Below are 21,425 nucleotides of genomic sequence, written 5' to 3'. Positions count from 1 at the left end.
GATCCACTACAACAACTGTGCTTGTTAGCTGTGCTTTTGTTTTCTTTTTTCATAAAATCAGATAAGGGTCAGCTTACTAACATCTCTATTATCGATGCAGAACTGCAGATGGCAACAAACAAGCAGACAGCATCTGTTTCACCATGTTCACAGGACCTCCCTTCTCAAAACAACCTACTACTTAACCCATTCTTGCTCCTCTACAGTTCGCAGCTTCCTTTTTTAAAGGAGGTTTGTGTTTAAGGTAATATTAATATACATATACACTACTTCCTCATATGAACCTTATCTCAGCTGTGCTGGGCTTGTTTTTGTAGCAGTGCAATAGGATTGATCAATATAGATTACTTCCCAGTTCTGATCCCCATAGAATCAGCAATTTACCAGTCAACATACCAGCAGATCTCTGAAAGGAAGGAGGAAACTAGACAGGATAGAGAAAATCAGAGGTTAAATGGGGAGAACATGCAAACTCCACACAGAAGAAAAACTCAAAACCTAACCACCAACATCTATGCCTCCATCACCTGTTTGGAACATCTTTCTGGGGGTTGTCAACTTTGGCACACGGTTTCCAGGCCATTGCAAGTCTTTTCTCCAGATAATGTCTCAGTGTGATCTGCAGCTCCTAGGTTAATTAGGGCGGAGCGGTGGGCCTGTGGCTAAGGATCTGCGCCTGTGGCTGGAAGGTTACCAGCTCGTATCCCGCAGCCGGCAGAGGAATCCTACTCCGTTGGGCCCCTGAGCAAGACCCTTAACCCCAATTGCTCCAGGGGCACCGTATAAATGGCTGACCCTGCGCTCTGACCCCAAGCTTCTCTCCCTGTCTGTGTCTCATGGAGAGCAAGCTGGGGTATGTGAAAAGAAATTCCTAATACAAGAAATTGTATATGACTAATAAAGTGATCTTATCTTATTAAGCATTTAAGGGTCAATTGACCAACCCTGATCTGTACTTTACTCAAAGGTACGAAGTAAAAAAACAGACTAAGATGCAGAATTCTTTTTCAATTTAGGGCTTACAAAGTGTTCGCAATTTTAGGAATGTGAAAATCCCACACAGGCTGGATGTCCTCTCATTTATAACCACTGCTATGTTCTAAAAGAGAAATAATCTAGGTCTCAATTCATGCATTTTCAGAGAGTCCTGGTTAGCCGTAAAACAGTCAATTGTGGAATGAATGTGGTACTGTATCCATGTGCTAGCCCTTTGAGCTGCTTCAACAATGGCTTCAGATTTATGAAAACGCTTGACTGGTATAAAATGCACCTTTGTTTTAATTATTTATTTTCGCTCCAAGGAAGTGTGCAGTGGAAGTCTGCTGTGGCTGGCACATAAAGCAAAGTTAAAATGATACACAAATGCAGTTGTTTGTGATCCCAGTCTGGTGTCCCCCCAACACAAAAGACACTTCTATTCATTTTGAAAAAAAAAAATTCTGCAAGTGGGCTATTCCTCTGGGCCAGCAGTGCAGTCTGATATTTCTGGGAATGGAACAGTCTTGTTGTTGACCCACCTGCTTCTCTCCTCCTCAGCTGGATCTAGTCAGATTTCAGCAGCTGCATTCCCTGACAAAGCAGGTCTTTGTAATCCTCCCAAGGCGACATGGTGGATAAATACAACCTCGAGAGAGAGAGAGAGAGAAAAAAAAAAGGGCGCCAACAGCTCGTGCTGGCTTTGAATGGGCTCACTTGCACCACATGTCTTTCACCATCGCCCGCTATGATTTACAGTAGCAAACGCTCCTATAAACGTGAAGCCTCAAGGAATGCCCTCGCAGAGCAGCAGGACAGTCGAGGCCGCCTTTCTGACCACAGAGCAAAAACTGCAACCCGGCATACTTTCAAAGCAGGAAATAACGGATCAGTTTTAGTCCATGTTATTTTTTTTTATTTTTTTGCTCAAGCAGAAAATGTTTGTGTATACAAAGGCTGAGCAAGAATTGCGAGGTATGGGTAGGTGGCACGAGTTGTGCCACCTGCATACCTTTTTTGCTCGCAATTTGGAAATTAAATAATTCTTTAAAAGATTCTCTTCTGGTGCTTGTTACACTTGGGCACTTTCTACACGGAGTCAGCATGGTCTCTGCACATTTCTGTGGGAAAGACTTGCGGGTTACGTTTACCGGTGTCTCTAAACTATGTCTGAATTGACTGTATATGTGAGTGTATGTGTCTTCACCCAGGATGTGCTGTGCTTCTGGGAGAGGCTGTGGAGATCCGCAACCCCGGCTGGGATTAAATGTTTTTTGACTCATGGGTGGACGGATTAGCTCATGAACACATCAGTAGCTGTACAGCACGGACATCAACAGTCAACAGCACAGTGGTCTAGTGGTTAGCACTGCTGCCTCATGACTCTGGGGCCATATATGGGGTTATAATTCCAGGGGTGCGGTCTATGTGGAGTTTGTATGTTCTCCCTGCATTTGCATGGGTTTCCTCCGGGTGATCCAGTTTTCTCCTATAGTGGAAAGACATACTTGTAGGTTAATTGACTTCTGGGGAAACTGACACTAGGTGTCAAAGGGTGTCTGCCCTGTGATGGACTGGTGTCCAGTCCAAAGTGTTTCCCGCCTTGCACCTACTGGAATAGGTTTCTCCGCCACCCTGAACTGAAAAAAGGAGTTATAATATGGTTGGATGGATGGATAACTAATACCATTCTTTACTGTAATGACGATGCGTATTGCTGACCTTGCTATTTTTTGCTAGAGGGCAAGAGCTTAGTGATCAGTGATGTGTGTGCTTGTGCACATAAAGCAAACACCTCTGTCCAGAACAGGAAACACCAGCGATCAATATGACTAAATATGCATTCATATGCATGAATTAATTGAGTATGTTGGAGATTTATTATTAATGCCAGGAATGACTTGTTAATGCAGAGACACAACGACCACACAGAGTTACAAACAAAAGACTTATTGAATATCAAACAGGATAAAGTGAAAAATTTGGAAATCAGCACTTTGACAAAGCATATTTCATTAAAATGTTTTTACACTTTCTTTATGAAAGTTATATGGGACAGAACTGGGAACCAACCCTAGTCTAGATGGTTTACATTACTCTCAGTGATGTGCCACAGTCAGTAACCAAGCACAGCTGCAGTAGGCTATTAAATTTTCCTTTAATACGATCCAATACCTGGACACACAGCACCCCAAAACCAGCATTATACAACATATCTGTGCCTTAAAAATATACATGTATTCAAAAAAGTAAACTCTGCCAATGAGCACTTTTATGCATAGAAACATCTGACATTTGTTTCCTATTAATTTTCCTTTGGCATCGCACTGTGGTAGGACCTCCAATTTAGTAGCTGCTCTGTCTTATGCTAATAAGCCACCATCTCCATCATGAGACCAGGAAAGCCGCAAAAGAAACTCCCAGCATAACTCTGTGACCAGCTAAAAAGAGCACTCAGATTAACAGCAGCATAACACTTCACTGGGCCCATAAATTAAAAAACGCCGGCAGTGGAAAACAGAGCCGGCCACAAAGACGAAACGCCACCAGCTCCCTGTTTTTAATTAAAAATCCGGTTTGCATTGGCTTGGCCTTCCTATGGTGGTGACCGAAAGCAATGGTGCACCTGACAGAAGCTTTCATGCTTTGAGAAAGACTGTACTCCCTGACCCCACCGATAACTAAATCCCTGACATTTCACACCAGTTTTCTCATTTGTGGATGAATGTTAGCTGACCTGTGGACTTCACTGGATGTTTTATGTACAACTCTGAGAGATTTGGAAATGGGAAGATTTTTCCTGCGCCCCTTCTCCAACTGTGGGCTGCAAAGCAATGCAATTCAGTATGAGACAATCCAGACGGAGCCTTGGGGAAAACCGTACCCCAGGCACAAAGATTATCTGACAAAAACACCAACTGCTTTAAACATGGGGGAAACCTTTTCTTTAAAAGCAAGCACATGCAATGGAGATCAGTTATACTGTAAATACTGCACATTCCTACATGGTTAACAAACCAAGCAAGCGTTTAACAAGCAGACCGCTCTGCTGCGGCATCGCAAGATGCATGGCAGTTCTCAACAGGATTAGGAAAAGAGTTTCTCTTGGGCCTGTTTTTTTCTGCTGTTTTAAAAGTAGTGCAATGCATTTGTTGATCAGTTATGTCAACGTACTATGCTATATGTCCGTTTTTGGAGTAATGTCATATCAGTGCAGCTTGTTCTTGATCATTTACTGCATGTCTACGAGCTGTGCTGGCAACTTTAATTCTCCCTTGGGGATTAACAAATTGTATCGTATCGTAAAATGCACTTCCACTACATTTCCAACTCAGAAATAAAAAATAGCTTGTGGATCTCTATACAGTTATCGAGTTGTGGTTCTGGAGTCATTAACAGTCATATATAATTCTGGAATATTTCTATGAGCTAAGGTAGTGTGCCTTATTGTTTATATGTTTTCTAAGAGGCCACAGGCCATATACATATAACCTTCACCATCATGGTAAAATTGAAAATAAATCTTAGTAAGAATAATACAGGAATCTTCGATGGACAAAACAACTGGACATGTTTGAGACACATAAAAAGCAACATTTTCAGTAATAAGGGTGGTTTGGAAAAAAGAGTTATTCCGACAAAAATTAAAAACAATCAAAAGGTAGCAACAGCATTTAGAACAAAATATGAATAACTTCACAAGGATTTAAAGCGTAAGCCTTTGACAGATTTACTGAAGATATTTAAACTGGCCTTATTCCTCTCTTGGGTTGTCATTAAAAGACACTCTGGTAACAGCAGGGCGGCTTAATGCCATTTATGTGGCATTAAATCAGGCACTGCAATGATGGTAGTAAAAAATATAAAGAATGCAAAAACACTTAAAAAATAAGGTTACATTTCAGTAAAGTAGGAAAGTGTGCCTTTTTTCTTGAAGTCAATCCAACAAAACTCCAACAGCTTCTGACAGGGCAGACATGCTGGAAGAGTGAGGTACTACAGCAGATATACAATGGGACCACGTAGTACAGGTCATTCGTGCTATGCTAACACAAAGGGCATTAAAATCATCCAAATGAATGAATGAATCAATTAAAAAGGAGATCACAGATGAACCCAAATTACCCCGTTAATCTTAAAGTTTAACATTGCTGAATGAACAGCTGCTTGTCGAAGAGAGTCGTTCCAAACAAAAACTAAAGTACAAAATCAGAATGCTAGCCCCGGTACCTCTCAGTGCTGGACATGTCTACATGTAAAGTACCTATATAATCAGAGGGCACCTGCTCAGATTATTGTCTCCAGTCTTTAAAAAAAGGCACTTAAAATGCTGGGGGTATAGTATTGGCAAGAAATCTTGTCGTGGACTTTCGTTCAGGGTAAGAGGAAGTCGCGTTTCCAAATTACTGGGATGGCGTCTTACTGTTTTTCCTACAGTGTGCAGCAGCTGTTCTTCCAACATTCTGACAAATGCTCACCCTCACCAGGTTTGGCTCATCGCCGCTTCCTAAAGGACAAACAAACCACCAGGATCGACTGACCTGCAAGGTCACCTCAGTCTAAACCTCAGCCCTGTGCAACATGTGTGGGGTGGTCTTGGAAGACATGGTGCATCCCGCCAACACCCTAACTGAGCCCTTCCACAGCTGCTCGCCTGCGTCCCGTTATTATTAGACGCTGCATGGGAGGGAAATAATTTTGGGGGAAAAAAAAAGTCAGGCAAAATTGCATTCCATCATCCACTTCAAGTGCGACAAGCTCCAGATTCCTGTACAAACTGCACGGATGAAGGAACATTTTCAATATTCATCTGAACGTCTCTTACTGGCACAGCAGGTTTATTCAAAGTAAAGTGCAGAGTGCGACGCATGCAGCGCCTCTTGATGGCTTAAATGTGAGGATGTAGCTTAAAAAAGCCTGATTAAAGTGTCATGCAATGAGTCTGTATTTGCATGAAAACAGCTTAAGCACTAATGTACTTTTCATGCCCTTGCAATATGAACACTGTGCTTACTGAAGAAGTTGTAGCTAATATAATAATGCCACAATTATTATACAATTTATAAAATATAATAATGCCCCAATAATATTTTTATAATAAAAGCTAAACAGGCTGTGTCTTGCTACCTTAGTGTTAAACTACTTAACGTACAAGGCTCAGAATTTTATTTCTAAGCATTGAAAATATGAGCCAAGAGGGGCTTTAAGAACAATTGTTAGCTGATACTGTCCTCACAGCAGCAAAGGATGAGAATGAAGGAACTGAGACCCCAGGCAGATTCCCTGACCTGCAGGAGGATCAAGACTTCCACAGACTCCACACTGACAATCGGACCACAGCTGCCTGACTGCAGGAATCCCAAAAGTTATCAATCTTCTGAGAGCAAAACACCTGCTTTAAACTTCTTCACCACCAGAAGTAACAGAATTGTAAATGGGACTTTTCCTGGTTGACATTCTGCTTTCCTAGTAGGGTTTTGGGTTAACAATAAACACCAGTATAACCCCCCACTTGTTCTATAATACCACATTTTATTATTTTAATATCCACATGCATTGTGATGCTATATACTGAATGACTGACATCTAGTTTTCAGAAAAGCATTACCTGGCAGCTGACTAGCTTGAAGATACGCTTTATTTACATTCAGTTTATTTGTGTGTTATATTGCAAACAAAGTACAGAATCGTTACGCTACAGTATGTTATGCTATGTCATGCTATTGTTAAATTAGCCTTTAGGGGCGCATAATTTATTAAACACATATCTATTATAATGTGTAAATGGTATTGCCCTCAGAAGATTGGTCCAATACATTGCTGTGGTGAGCTACTCCTGCAACCTAACCTGCCAGACAGAACGCAGAAAGCAGGAAACACCTTGGATGGGACGCCAATCCGTCACAGGGTGTACACACTGAAGAGAGGAACAATTTCATTTAATGCCAATCATTTAGACGGCATGTGTTAGGACTGTAGGAAGACACTGTAGCACCTGGCTAAATACCACATGACTACAATGAGAACACACAAACTACACACAGAAGGCACCCATGGCTGGAATCATACCTGGGACCAAACGGCTGTGAGGCAGCAACACTGCCCACTACACTACTGAGTCATCAATAAATGGTCTTCATCCAGGAATCCCAGCACATTTCTAGGTGTGGCTGCGAAACATTTAAGTCTTAACTACTCAGTTCTTAATTCTATCATTTAACTGTGATAAGATGGCATTACACATGACTAACAGGGAATACACTGCTGATATTTGTCTGTTCTCTCGCTCTCTCCTGCACACACCTAAAAGAATACTCCACAGTTTAAAAGCTTTTTACCCTTTCATTTAAGTTTTCCCATTTGGATTTAACCTCTACATGATGTTAAACAGGGAACATAGAGATATAGATGTCACCATGGACTACCAAAGCACAAAATGAAACTTTGCACATCGCCGAAAAGTAATAAGCAATGACTCAAGAGTCATCAAATTTCAACACAGGCCAAATGCCCTTGCATTTGTAACCTTCTTACATTTATGGCTAATATCACTTATTTTATTGCATGAGTCCCCGATGAATTAACCATACTTTTTTGCGCATTGCTCACAAACATTTACATTTGAATGAAATCCCATACCTTTGAGCTGAAAATGAAAATAAAAACAAAACAGACTTCAAAAACTACGTTTCTGAACTGAGGGCAACCAAAGTGTTTGAGCCCCGGGACAAGTTCTTTTTATTATGTTTCAGAAACCCTTACAGAGGTTCTCTGAAGGAAACAGGAAGTGACCTCCATACCCCAGACGCCCACTGACATGACCCTTCCCTGGAAGTGCCTCCTACCGCTGCACCCTAGGTCTATGACAAGCACCCATCCCCCTTCTCACAGATGTCCTCCATTGCCTTAATTTACTCAGGTGTCCCATGCCTAGTCTTTCAGAACTGAGCACCTCTGACATCACCTCGGCCCACCCAGCGCAGGGTTCCCCTGAAATTGGGTTAGCCCTAGAAAGCGGTGATACCAACAAAAGACGATTTCAACTTTTTGAACCACACATATCATGGCTTTTTCTAACAAGAGACGATCTTCGATCTTTCTTCCGGAAGTCCACATTGATCTGGGGGCGGGGCAGTGGCTCTCTGGCTAAGGATCTGAGCCTGTGGCTGGAAGGTTGCCGGTTCAAATCCCGCAGCTGGCAGAGGAATCCTACTCTTAATCCCAGCTGCTCAATTGGCGCTGTGCAATAGCTGACCCTGCGCTCTGACCCCAAGCTTCTCTCCGTCAGCGTGTCTCATGGAGAGCAAGCTGGGGAATGTGAAAAGAGACAAATTCCTAATGCAGAAATTGTATATGGCTAATAAAGTGATCTTATCTCTCATCTTATCTTATCTACAACGATGGCTACAATAGTACTGGGGTAAATCTTCAGTTCGCTTGGTCAGGACATGATGCCTGGACACTCTGATCAACCCTTGTCATCACTATATGTGCTTCAAGGCACCCAATTTTCACCCTACTCCCATGGGATCCATCACTATTATTCCTTCAAACAGGAGATGTTATTGCAGTATTACATTACAGAGGCGCTGCTGTACGAATACAAATTGCTTCTTGCTTGTCAAAGCTTTCCTGGGAATCATATTGCATTCCTTTGTTCTCAGGACGGATAAAGCATGTAAATTCTTACACATTCCATAAAGAATGAAGTGCAGTCTAAAGGCATAATTTTTTTTCCAGCACTCATCATTAAAAGGTTTTACTAAGAACAGAAGAAAGATTACAAACGGGAAAAGGACATCTGGCAATTCGTAGTTAACAGATCCAAAGATCTCATCCAGCGATTTCGTGAAAGAAGCCAAGATTTCATGTTCAACAACGTGGCTGGGTAGCTTGTTCCATACTCCCACAAGCCTTAGTGCAGAGAAGCAAGCACTGTTCTCAGACTTAAAAGCGCTCTCACTTACTTAACACTTGTCATCTGTAGTGAAACACCATTTCTATTTGGTTCACACTTTTGCTATCAATTTAATTTTTTTAACAGATTAAACAGAGATTCCTGCAATAGAAATGTCTTGAACAATCTGTAAACAGCTACTTTCCATAAAAATGTAAAAATATGTAAATTCTCATGACAGCATATTAAAATATTCATGTGACACTTTGCAACTTCAATATTTCACTTAAGGAAGAAAAGCTGTTAAATACATGTGGTGGTAAACGTATAAGGTCACTTTTTTCTCTGGTATAAGCCTGGTAATGGGATAAATGATAAATATTCCCTTGACATAGTTTTAGCCAAAATCTCTGATTAGGTTAAAAAACCTTATGAAATTAATTTCAAAATTGGTTTCCTAAATTATTTGTGGTTGTCACCATAAATAAGCAAGCACAACAGTCATCAGTCATCTTGCTTTTATATTGTTTTAAAGCTTTCACATTTGGAAGTGATTTCTTTGGTGTTTTTGCTTTGGCACAGTAGGTACAAATTTAATTTAGCAATTTGACATTTTTGGAACAGTCCTTCCAAGAAAGCCACGTCATGCAAATATGGGCTTTGCACTTCATCTCAAAGGGTCTCCGGGAGGGAATTCCCCTTTAACACGGCACACAATTTAAAAGACTGACAGTGGTAGTCTAAAACACTGAAAAGATAACGCACTACAGAATAGCTTTAGAAATTTGCATACGCATTTGCACAGGTTCATGTTCCTACAAAAAAACAGTCTTCTTCAGTCCCCATCTTTTTCTGGGAGTCATCATCCATGAAGATGATTATATTCAGCTGTCTAAAATGGGCACAAGTGCAAGTCACTTGGATAAAAAGAATCAGAGCCATAATAACATCTGACACCCAATTAAAAGGCCTTTCTAAAATAGATTCCAACTCTTAATATTACTGAATTTTACAAGACGTATTACTAAAATCTGCAGCATTCTCACCATTCTCAAGCCACTCTTTTCTCAGAACTTCTAGAAGATGTGTTGTCAGCAAAACCTACAAAGAATGTTCAGTGTTAACATGACATTTAAATATAGGGCCTCACTTTGGAGAGAAAGTAAGAAAGGTCACTGCAGCCTAGTACATGAAGAATAATATCCTGTAGGTAACTTACCCATCCTATTGACAGCATTTTTACCCTCTTGTAGCCTTATATAATCTGATCCCAGAAGCTAAGCAAGACCGGGCTTGATCAGTGATGGAATAGCAAATCTCTCAACTCTGCGCTGCTTGTGCAAGAGGTTTGGGTGGACCTGATAGTGGCACTCTCTCTTCTGGACCAGAATTTGCGAATCAATGCCCCCCATATGGTGAGATGCGATCCCCTGGGTGAAGCCATAAATCAAGGAGACGGGTAAAAGGTTTATTCCATGCTGAAAAGAAAAAGAGACGCAACGTTCCGGCCATGGAGCCTTCTTCACACGTCAAGGTCTCCCTTAAGAACCATCCAATTCAAATGGCAAAGTGATTTCTGGTTTCTCACCCTGACCCGCTGGCCCTGATTTTTCTCCCTCGAGTGGTGGGGCTGTTGGCGCAGGGTGGCTGCCGCCCGTCACCCAGGTGGGTGGATGGCGTGGATGGTGGGGGAAGTGGGTCCTCTCGTGTGCAAAGGATCCTTTGGGATCCTTCGGGATGGAGAGCAAAGTGCTTTACACGTAGGAGGGTTCCCACTTCATCCAGCCCCCACCAAGGTGACGCACAGCAATAGCCCTACTACACAGTAGCTCAGATGGAGAAGTGACGATTGCCTCACTAATTAAATTAATCGTCAATCGGTGTGCAATTTCACACTAATTCGTAAACTACTTTGGCATATAAGATGCAATATACATCTTCTGTGTGTGTGTTGTAATTGTGGAATTCATTATGATATTCACAGACCTTAAAGTGAAAAAGGATACTGGGATTTAGAAGCCACATATATCTTTATGCTGAACACAATTTTCATTAAACTTTCACAAACTATCTATAGTACATATTAATATCATAACACAACTATTTACAGCATATAATAATAGTTTAATAGAAGACAAACACCGTTCTTCAAAGAGGCCGATTTTAAAATTTCTGTTGCAAAATCATTCCTTTGTCACTACTGAGGTCAGCCTGGAAGGAAAACTTTGACTTCCACTCAGCTGTTTAAAAGATTTAAATGGGAGAAAAACTGTTAAATGTAAAAATCATGTGATCAGGAATTACAGCTAAGAGAATACAAAAAAAAGATTTGGACCTGTTAACTTTGTTGTTATGTTTATGGTACAATCCTTGTCAACAGCTCAAAGTGTCCTTAACCAATAAAGAAACTGATGGTGTTCAACATTTAACACTATTCCTGCAATGCATTCTATTTTTAGGTTTTGGTACTGCTCCTATTAGTTTATGCAATTACTTAGTTTTAGAGAAAATGTTGCACGTCATAAAAAGTTAAAGGCCTTTATTAAATTTCATGTTTTGAGAGAACTTTCTCAGTTATTGACATGGATTGCTTTAATCTCTCTAGAATTAATTAATTTCATCTTCAAGATCTGCTCATCTGGCATGAAGAGCATTGCAGTCCACACAAAATGTGCGAAACAGGCTAACTCATGCAGCCCTCCGAGTTACTTACGTGATTACTTGACATTAAAAATTGTGCAAAAGCAACACCTGATGCATATTGTCGTCTTGATAAAAGTGTACGGAGAAACACATTCCCCACCCATACACACACATTATTGTAATGTTAAAATTGAACAATACACAAGTAAGACCTCATTTAGAATACTGCATTTGGGGCTCTACATTACAAAAAAGGTACTGCTGCTCTGGAATAAATACACAGAATAACCAGATATGTTCCCAGGTTTAAAGAAATGTTCTACTCTGGATGGATGAAAGAAGTGAGCCCTTTTCAGTCTCGAACCAAGAAGACTATGGAGGAAACTGGTCCAAGAATTCACAATCCCCAAAGCCACCGACCACCCAGTGGTCTACAGTGAAACCCAAACCAGAGGACATAAGTGGAAACGTTATAAAAATGAATTTGAATCTGAGAACAGGGCTCGCTTCTTTACACAAAGGGCTGAGGAAGGATGGAACAATCTATGCATGTACTGAAGCGTTTACTAGGCCTTCTTTGGAGAAACAGCTCGGTGAAATCCTCATCCGACCAACTACCCACTGGGTTATAGGGACTGAATGGCCTCCTCTCATCTGCGACTTTTCTTATGTTCCAATTTCTCGAAGGAAATTGCCGTTTTAGATAAATACCCATTTGACAGAGTAAAAAAAACAAACAATCAAAACTCCATTCCAGCTAACAGGTAACATTATCTGCCTGCATCATCTAATAAACAGTTTCACCTTTATTTCAATCATTGAGAGATTTAGTGTGTCATGCAATATCAGTTAGGGGAGCAGAAATGATCCAAACGCAATCATTTCGCGATTTGCAAAACCACCCTAAATCCCTCCAGACCCCTTTAATGGCTTTTAAAGAATCAGAAATACCTCAAAGGTCACATTATCCTTTCAGTTCTGGTTAACGCATCTTTTCGGGTTTGTTTTGTCTGACATTCCAAAATCAACCGAGGATCTCAGATGCATTGTTCTCTGTTGTGTTTTGTTGTTTTTTTATTACAAAAGGGGCATCCCCTCCAAGAATAAATGAAATGCGAATGCGGCTTTGCGTTTTCACACTCTCTCGCGGCCTGTACACCACCCGGCCAGAAGGCATGAGCCTGAACGGCACTTCTGCGGAGAGAGAACCTGCCACATCTCTCTGGCCTCGGCTTGGGGCGCGGCGTCCGTGTGGGCGGAGGGAGGCAGGAGCGCTGCGGCGCAGCTGGCGTTTGAGGTAATCCCACAAAACAGTGCGGTGGCTCTGTCTTTTAAGGCTGAAAATGTCGAATCATTTAACTACATTTGACGTGCATTTGTCTCCTGTGCGGGATGGGTAACCAGCAAATAAAACTGTGAGAGTAATTGAAAGATGAAGTTATTCATCCACATGTACAGTATCGTCTGCTGTGTATTAAATCGTGCTCAGAAGACATTTTCAAATGGCTACATTTTAAATTTCATTTGATGGTCTTTGTTCAACAACTCACGTCGCTGACTAGTGAATTTCTGCTGTTATGCATGTTTCAGCAACCCCAGGTCAATGTCACTTCTAAAACACTCTGTTCATATTTTAAAATGAAAAAATAAATTCAATTCATTTTCTACTCAAAGTAGGAGGGCTTTGATTTATACCGATATTGGGGGAGTGAGGTGGCTCTGTGGCTAAAGATCTGCTCCTGTGGCTGAATGGTTGCCGGTTCGTATCCCCTGGCCGGCAGAGGAATCCTACTCCGTTGGGCCCCTGAGCAAGGCCCTTCACCCCAGTTGCTCCAGGGGCGCCGTATAAATGGCTGACCCTGCGCTCTGACCCCAAGCTTTTCTCCCTGTCTGTTTGCCTGTGTGTCTCATGGAGAGCAAGTTGGGGTATGCGAAAATAAATTCCTAATACAAGAAATTGTATATGGCCAATAAAGTGATCTTATCTTAAATCCCAGCAAAGCTGCCAGTCTGGACTCTGTGGAGCCCTCACCAGAGCCCTAACCGATAGGACTTGCTCAGAATCAGCCACGGCCAGCTGCATGTAACATTACATGTTCCTACAACCAATATTAGTCTGACTTGTTTTTTGTCCAAACGTAGGGCTTGTCTTTTTTTAGACCCCAGACGAAATAGAGAGGCATACTGAGGCAGTGATGCTTAGAGGGACGTTCAACACAACACCACTAGTGATCGCACCACTGTGCAAAGACACCTCATCTCCAGTGAATGCAGAGCGGTTCTCCAAGAAGCTAACTCAAAAGAGTGCCGGGCCATCCTTCCTTTGCAAGGAAATCAGTGACATGAATTACGACCGCTGTGAACGACCTGTCAATGGGGAGCACAGTACACCCGCAACCCATACCGCAGGCTTCAAAGAACTGAGCTCTGCCTAGGGTCTACTTCATCTCCAGCTGAGGGATGTGCTGTACACCACAAACAAGAGCTTAACTCGCATCTCAGCCCAGATGCCAAGACTCTGTTGCGACTGTACTTGACATTTGAAAGTTCACGAGTGGTCTTGAAGATTCCTAGGGCAATATGAGCTCCTTCAACTGTGCTTCCTCTTGAGAGTGTAATACTAAACTGATAAAAAAGAAACTTCCTGTGAGATTATAGGAAACATCATGTTCATACAAATACATTACCAAAAGCAGCACTGTCCCCCCGTTATTCCTAATGAGAACACACAGATTTCTGTAACTGTATGAAATTCAGTTCATGCAGTTCCTGCATTTACAATGTGTTGGCCTGTCTGAATTTACTTAATTTAAATTAATTATTTATAAATTACACATTTTTAATAGGTTGCTACATCTTCCTTTGGTGTCATTTTATTTTTTTCTTAGTAGTTTACATTGCTTCCTCTATCATTCACCTATAATTCACAGTTTTGCTAAGTTTCTGGAACACCAATAACTACAGAAATCTCACCAGCAACATAACCTTAGCACATTATTCATTAACATTGCTAGCATTAATACTTACTTTTAACTGTGGTTCCTCTTTGCTAAGCTTCCCACTACAATCCTTTAAAATTAGACCATAAGAAACACTTTAATTCCCTCAATTGTCATTACAATGATGATTCAACAGGCTATTGAACCATTTGTTGAAAAGTCTCTGCAATTCTCTATGATTCATCTCTACATCTAAAGTGCCTCCTAATATTCATACTGAACAGATTTCTACTTAACTCTACTTGCATCCTCGAGTCATGGTTTCAGTTTGAAGCTGAACAACATTTTTGGGGCGTATGTGGCAGGTCCATCATTTATCAAATGTCTAATTTCTAACTGCACTTACCACTAAAATTAACAGGCTTCTCTGATCAATTGGGTTCACACTGAAATACATTAAATGGCCTAGTTTACCTTTTCTCCTACTAGTATCTAAAACAGGCAGCTTCCTTTCCAGCACATTACCTACAAAAATGCATCTAAACAATAGTTTGGATAAGTCTTACTTTACCTAGATGAAGAAATCATTGAACTGTCTAGCACTGTTACATGAAACATCTCCATTAACTAACTGTTTTAAATTTACAAAGCACTTTGCCTTTGATCCTTCACTTACAATACATACCTACAGTGCCTATATCCTAATATCTCTCTTCTACTTCACCAGAACCTATAAAAGGGATATTAAAGGCCACTGATCTAGCACCCCCGGACTGTTCACTGAGTTTCTTTGCTAAAGATATGTTTTGGCAGCTACAAGCCTGGTTGTCTGCAATACAATATCCGATCCAGAACAGAACTTGTCTTTGACTTCTTCTTGTGAACATATTGGGACCAGTTTCATCTTGAACATTGAGTCCCAGAGCTTTATTTGATATAAAATCAGCTGAAAAAAAAAAGATATCTCGGTATATGGCAATTAAAGTTATTTTTAGTTAACATCGATAAGGCTAGCAAGCTTTCCCTCGGTAGGAAGGGGATTTTTTGTGAGGGCAGAGTTCGAAGAAAGGATGTGAGAATCAGTGCAGAGGAGGACCCTTGAGTGAGGACATGTGACATATACATTTGCTACACAACAAGCAGCTGTTTGAAGGCACGCTTCCGAAGGGCCACACAGACAAAAACCACAGAGCGTATCTGCAGGATTACAGCACAGGAACGTCCCGCTGAAAGGAAGACTGTACACTCCCATTCAGGCCTGTGGTGCTTTCTTTATAACTAAAGCACAAGGCAAAGCAAGAAATTCTATTTCTCCATTTCATTACTTTACACAGAATCGTGTCACAATGAAAAACAAGTCAAAGACACAACATGACCCAAAAGGTTTGTACACCTGTTGCAGGACACGGACACAGATATTTCAGACTTTGCAGGTGGATCCAACTTCTTCTTCCCGATCTCTGACTGAGAAACCTGGCAGGTATGATGCTCCATTTGTGTTCAAACCAATCCATCTCGTCCACTGACAACTGAAATGCCTGCAGCCTTTCTTTTCCAGGGGCAATCTGCAAAGCTGATCCTTTGGCAGGTTTGCAAACTGCCTGTAATTAATGTCTGTCTTCATTCTTGTCTATTCTCCCTGACCCTTCGGGAACAGAGATCGAGCACGCTCTTTAAATCTACAAGCTACCAGCCATGGCACATGGGCACCCCTCTTTCTTTACATTTCTACCACAGCAGAACAATAGCCTTGCTGAGCTCAGGCAGGCAAAAATACTTACTAACAGGACAACTATGTGTCAGGGTGAAAACACAATAGAATCTGGAAATACTTTATTTTTAAATGACATGGCTCAGGGCCAGCTAAACTCAAAGTCATTTGTACTAATTGTTTCCTTTAGTCAAAATACCCAACTCCCTACATCCCCTGTTGCTCCCCCTACCTCCACCGTCACTACCTTCTCCCAAAGCCCACTAATAGGTTTTAATAAAACTTCCAATTGGGCTAGTAAACCCCTCATTAAGCTGTTTTTACAGAATGAATTTAAGAGGACCAGGGTGAAAGGTCCGAAGGAGAGCTTAATGCAGACCAGCTGTTTGGAGGCGTTGTTGTGATTAGAAACATCAGAGTTCAAATGGCAGGCCCACATGAACATCTGAGTGCTACACCAACCTGACAACCTGGAAAATAGATTTAGCATGGCTTAACAGGGGGGAGGGACATCTACCACAATCTCAAGAGGAAAAGCCTGAACCTAATAGAATTTCTTTGAATCCACCAGCATCCCCCCCAAAAAAGTAATGTGTCCCTCCTCATGTTCAACATGCTTTTTGAGAGAACAGTTTCAAAAATGCATTTTCCTGTTGCGCAGTTTCAAACTTTGGTTTATTGTTAAACCAACAATGAACAGCAGGAGATATTTTCAAATATGTCAGGCCCAATGGCTCTTAATCCAAAGTAGTAAGCCCAGGACAGGTCAAGAACAAACAGTTTCAGGGCTCATGAGCGGTTCAAATGCCAAAAGTGCTAACTCGGACACTTGAAGTGCAGAAGGAGCTTTATGAGCCTTGTGCCAGGCGTGCTCAGAGCTGGCTGGTGACATCACCCAGGCTCAGAGCTGGCTGGTGACATCACCCAGGCTCAGAGCTGGCTGGTGACATCACCCAGGCTCAGAGCTGGGATTCTTCAGCCAAGCTTCTCTCAGTTTTGAGACTCCTGTGATTCCTGAGCACCTGCAGGCTTGCGTTGACGTCACTGAGAAGTTGTCCACTCCTCCACGCCGCACAGACTCTCCTCTCAGACACATTATTAATATTAACAATACCACAACCAGGATTAATGGACACAAGTGGACAAGCTTGGGAACACTCAGTACAGTAACTTTCTTGCACACGGTTACAGGAATCTGTGATTTGACTCCTATTCCTATTCTCTTCTCCAAGTCTCTGTTTTTCTTAGACTCTCTCACCACACAGACTCCAGGGCATCTTTTAAATAAACTGCTGGAATTCTTGAATCGTTAACACCATTACTAACCAAACATTGAAGATGGTGAAAAGGCTCAATGGCCGTAACACCGGGTCTTCTTTCTACCTTTCAACGGAAAATTAAACTTTACTTGTTCCCTAACAAACAAGAGGCCCTGAATGACCTCCCTTCAATCACCTGTCCTCTTCTTTTACATTGCCAAGCGAGCAGCCAGATTGGTACAATCCAACCATCCCTTCCAGGGTTGACACCTCCTGCCCAGACCAGCAGGCTGCCTCATGTGCCTGAAGAGTGGCCTTCCCCAGTTGGGTGACTGGACTCCAGCCTCTTGAATCTTCAGTTACCAAAACCAGCACACCTTCCAACAGGCCTCCTGCTTGTCTGGCTATGGATGTCACCGTGGTTCCCTGAAAGGGTGCTTTAGTTAACCCAGAAACAATGCCAGATTTCCCATTAGGCACTGGAGGCATGGTATTTAGGGCTTACGAAATTGTTAGGCCTACGAAGGAGGGAACCACTCATGAACGAAAAACGAGCTGAAACAACGTGCTTGTGATTGACTCTAGATGCTCCAAATCAATAATCACACGCTATCTAGCGGCTCTTCTAGAAACTAGAAGTATCGAAGTGATGGTCACTCGACTCGCTCCATCAGTCACATGGTTTAGCATGAGAAGAGTTTAAAGTGAGTCATGTCGATCGACGTCATTCAATTGGCGTTTACCCCTCTTTTTGCACATTTCAGAGTGAAAGTGCCCAGGGCCTATGAACACCAAAATCCGTCCCTGCCCAGAACGGCTCACCATCGAAAGCAGCCATTCTGAGGTAATTGGCATTATCATATTCTCATACAAGGCATTCAATTGTTAAGTCATTTCTCACAGATGCCTTTGGCAGCTCAGATATACAAGCTCAGTCTACTCAATGGAGTGATCACTTATGTTCAGGGAACCAAGGCTGCATTTGTAACATGTTTGCACAGCAGGAGAGTTACTTCAATCTTTTCTACAGATTCTCTCATGTTTGCAGTAGACTCAACAACATGACCACCCAAAATTTTATTTGGTCTGTATTTGAAGCATAAATTGCTTCCAAGTCCTTGATGAGCAGGCCGATGCCTTGGTGTAGCAACTGAGACATTTGGATCTCTAAATTTTTCAGCCTACAGAAAGATACATTGTGACACTACGATATTTGCTTCTTGTTGTCCATGAACCCTTCTAACTATAATATTCTAGGTAATTCTTTTTACGCTTGATTTCTATTCACCGGTTTAAAGTAATTTTGTTTTCCCAATAAGAGAAAGGTGAAGAATATTCAGAAAAAAAGGTTCACTTACCAAAAGAATACCTGAAAAAAGAAAGAAAAAAAATACATATCAGAACAACATATGAAGAAATCTTAACTACATTTTCTTTAATTATCTTCTGATGAAAATAATTGGCTGATCTTATATCTTAGAAAAGACCTGTATAACTGAAACGTTACAATAACCATGAATTTGACCAGTCTGTCAAAACACTTGCTTAGAGCAGAGGTTAATATCAACAGTGCGAGTCTAGGACTGGTCACTAGCTGCCTTCATGTAGGTTTCCCCAATTGGTAGCTCACAGCTGGCAGAGCATCACTAGGGCCAGTGCAGGTGTAAGTCACACAGAGTCCTTTCCACAACTGGCACAACTCCTGCCATTTGCCTGGCTTCTGCTGGCTTGCAGTGACACCACTAAAAGAAGATCTGAACCTCCAATAAGAGCTAAGTCTTCTAAATGGCACTGTGGTGCTTAAAGCACATCAAAGGGTGAATGCAGTGAATATCTGTGTGTCTCCTTCCCCTTTGAGTGGGTGCAAGAGTTGATGGTGGAAAACTGAACCTTGCAACAGCTGGCAAGTCCAAATTGGATGGGTACGCAATAAAGGTATGAAAGTCTATTTGTTAGCTCTGCATGCAGATCACACTGGGACATTACGGAGGTGAAATGTATGCTGCACAACTATTCACAGCACTTTCACAAAGTTCACAATTTTGGGCTGAATTTGAAATGAGTAAAACTGTTCTATAACATCAATGGGCAGTGTTGACACATAGACCTGATCAGCCTTTGGACAGACTGCTGTGGGATGTCTTGCTGCTTGTCTTGTGCATCTGCAGCCACCTGGAAAAGGTTGACCTGAATAACATGCTCACCATGATGTCTCTATTCTGCTTGTATTCTCATATGGGCATTCTTCAATGAATAAAACTCTGCCACTAGCGCATATGTTCTTTGGTTGACAAAGCATCAACATTTCCTCTCTGAGCTTTCAGCACATTTCAGAACAGCCTCCAAGCATGCAGATGCTGAGCTACAACCATTCTGCTGATGTGCTATTTATTGCTTCCTGAGTTTTAGTGAGCTGTGGCCACTGCTGTGTGGAAACGATTCCATTGGTGGATCTGACAGTCGTGGGTCAGAGGGGTCATGCGCAGTCTTCCAGGTCATGTCCTGTCCCTCACAAAACTAGTCTCCTGTTGTCTCTGCTGTTTGTTGAAGCATGACATCTCATTCTCTCAGGAACCAGCTGAAAACAACCAGGCAATCTTCAGTATCAAACACTGATTGAAAAGACATGATGTGAGCCGAATGATTTTGTGCTCTTGATGAAAAGCCTAGGTTATTGCATTTTCTTTGCAGAATATGTGGAAAGATCTGTAAAACATTAATGGCTGTGTATTAAAGTTTATTAAGCTGCCAAATGCCTCTTTCATCTCCTTTGTTTTGGGAAGAATCAGTAAACAAGCACAAAGCCATAGATCAACACAACAACCTGTACAGGAAACCTGTACATGGAAAAGTGGTCCATATAAAATATATGATGCAAGCAAAAGACACAACCACTACTTATGCTAGCTTCCAGTTCATTTAGGCAAAAATTACAGAAACATCATGGAAGTCAAAACTTAACTGTTCAGTATTTCTGTCCAAGAAAAACGGTAGAGTAAATCTCAAACATTTGATTGGCTTTTGAAATCCAGCAGTGGAGTACTCAAGAGGTACCTTGAGTAGAAAAATAACAAATACAGTAGCTATGGATTTGCAGATTCACTGTGGTTAGTGGTAATCTTGGACATGCAACACCCTGCCTGAGTAAATTGCAGCTTTATCAGCTCACCAAACGGGTGCCAGACAGGTTTTAGGGATTGACAAACAGCACAACAAAGAGAGCAATTTCAGATGCAAGTTACACAAGTTGCACAAATATTCTATTTCTTCCAGTGGAGACTGATTTATTTTAATGTCATGCTGTAAAGACAGCATACAATAAGAATGACAGCACTGAAGATCAGCATTATGTTTTATATACTTGTCTTCCTGCAAGTTTGAATGACACTTAATGGTGTGTCTTCTTTTATATACGTCTAAAATTTGGAGTGAACCATTCTTTTTAAACACCTCATTTTAGAATCACCCACAGTGGATGATAGATAGGCTTCAGTCATGGGCTTTCAAACCAGTGCTAGTAAGTGCCACTTGCTACTTTTCATGCTGTAAGGTGCACAGCAGTAGAAGAAGAGCTATGTGACTGCCGCTGACAATTTCACCTCCATCACATCAAGGATCAACTGCAGTTCCTATAACTCTGTGCCACAATACTGGAGTCTCAGTTAGTTAATAGCAAAACACAGACTTAACTTGCAAATCCAAACAATTGCCCTTCCTTGCTGAGTCACACAGGAATCCCACAGGTGTGCCTTCTTAACCATTGATGTAACTGACAAGACTAATGTTAAGAGAACATTGACAACTGGTCTTTGGATAAACAATTTCTATGTTACAAATCAATTTCATGCCAATAATTTTGTCTAATACCATACATTTGTTTACCATTCATGAAATGAAAAGTCCTGTATTTAATTTAAAGTACAAACTGTGCTGAAAAGCAATACATCTCCTATTACCAAGGAAGCCGACACTACTGTTGTGAAACAAAAAAGCAGCCCTTT

General features: G+C 41.5%; 1 protein-coding gene across 6 annotated transcripts in view; it reads right to left on the bottom strand.

The window, feature by feature from the left end:
- lmf1 (lipase maturation factor 1) overlaps window positions 1-21,425 on the bottom strand; it is a 100,857-nt gene that overhangs the window by 71,151 nt on the left and 8,281 nt on the right. For 2 of the 6 annotated variants that reach the window (XM_088613143.1, XM_088613145.1), the window contains exon 1: window positions 1,518-1,835. The exons of the other annotated variants lie outside the window; for them this stretch is intronic. The gene's annotated coding sequence lies outside the window, so the exon portion shown is untranslated. Of the gene's footprint in view, window positions 1-1,517; window positions 1,836-21,425 lie in introns of those variants that run through there. 6 annotated transcript variants of the gene reach the window in all.

This window comes from Lepisosteus platostomus, chromosome 19 (assembly GCF_059453375.1).
Source record: "Lepisosteus platostomus isolate fLepPlt1 chromosome 19, fLepPlt1.hap1, whole genome shotgun sequence".
In the NCBI taxonomy this organism is placed as follows: domain Eukaryota; kingdom Metazoa; phylum Chordata; class Actinopteri; order Semionotiformes; family Lepisosteidae; genus Lepisosteus; species Lepisosteus platostomus.
Note: the sequence above shows the minus strand (reverse complement) of the source record. Positions and strands in the feature narration are given on the sequence as shown.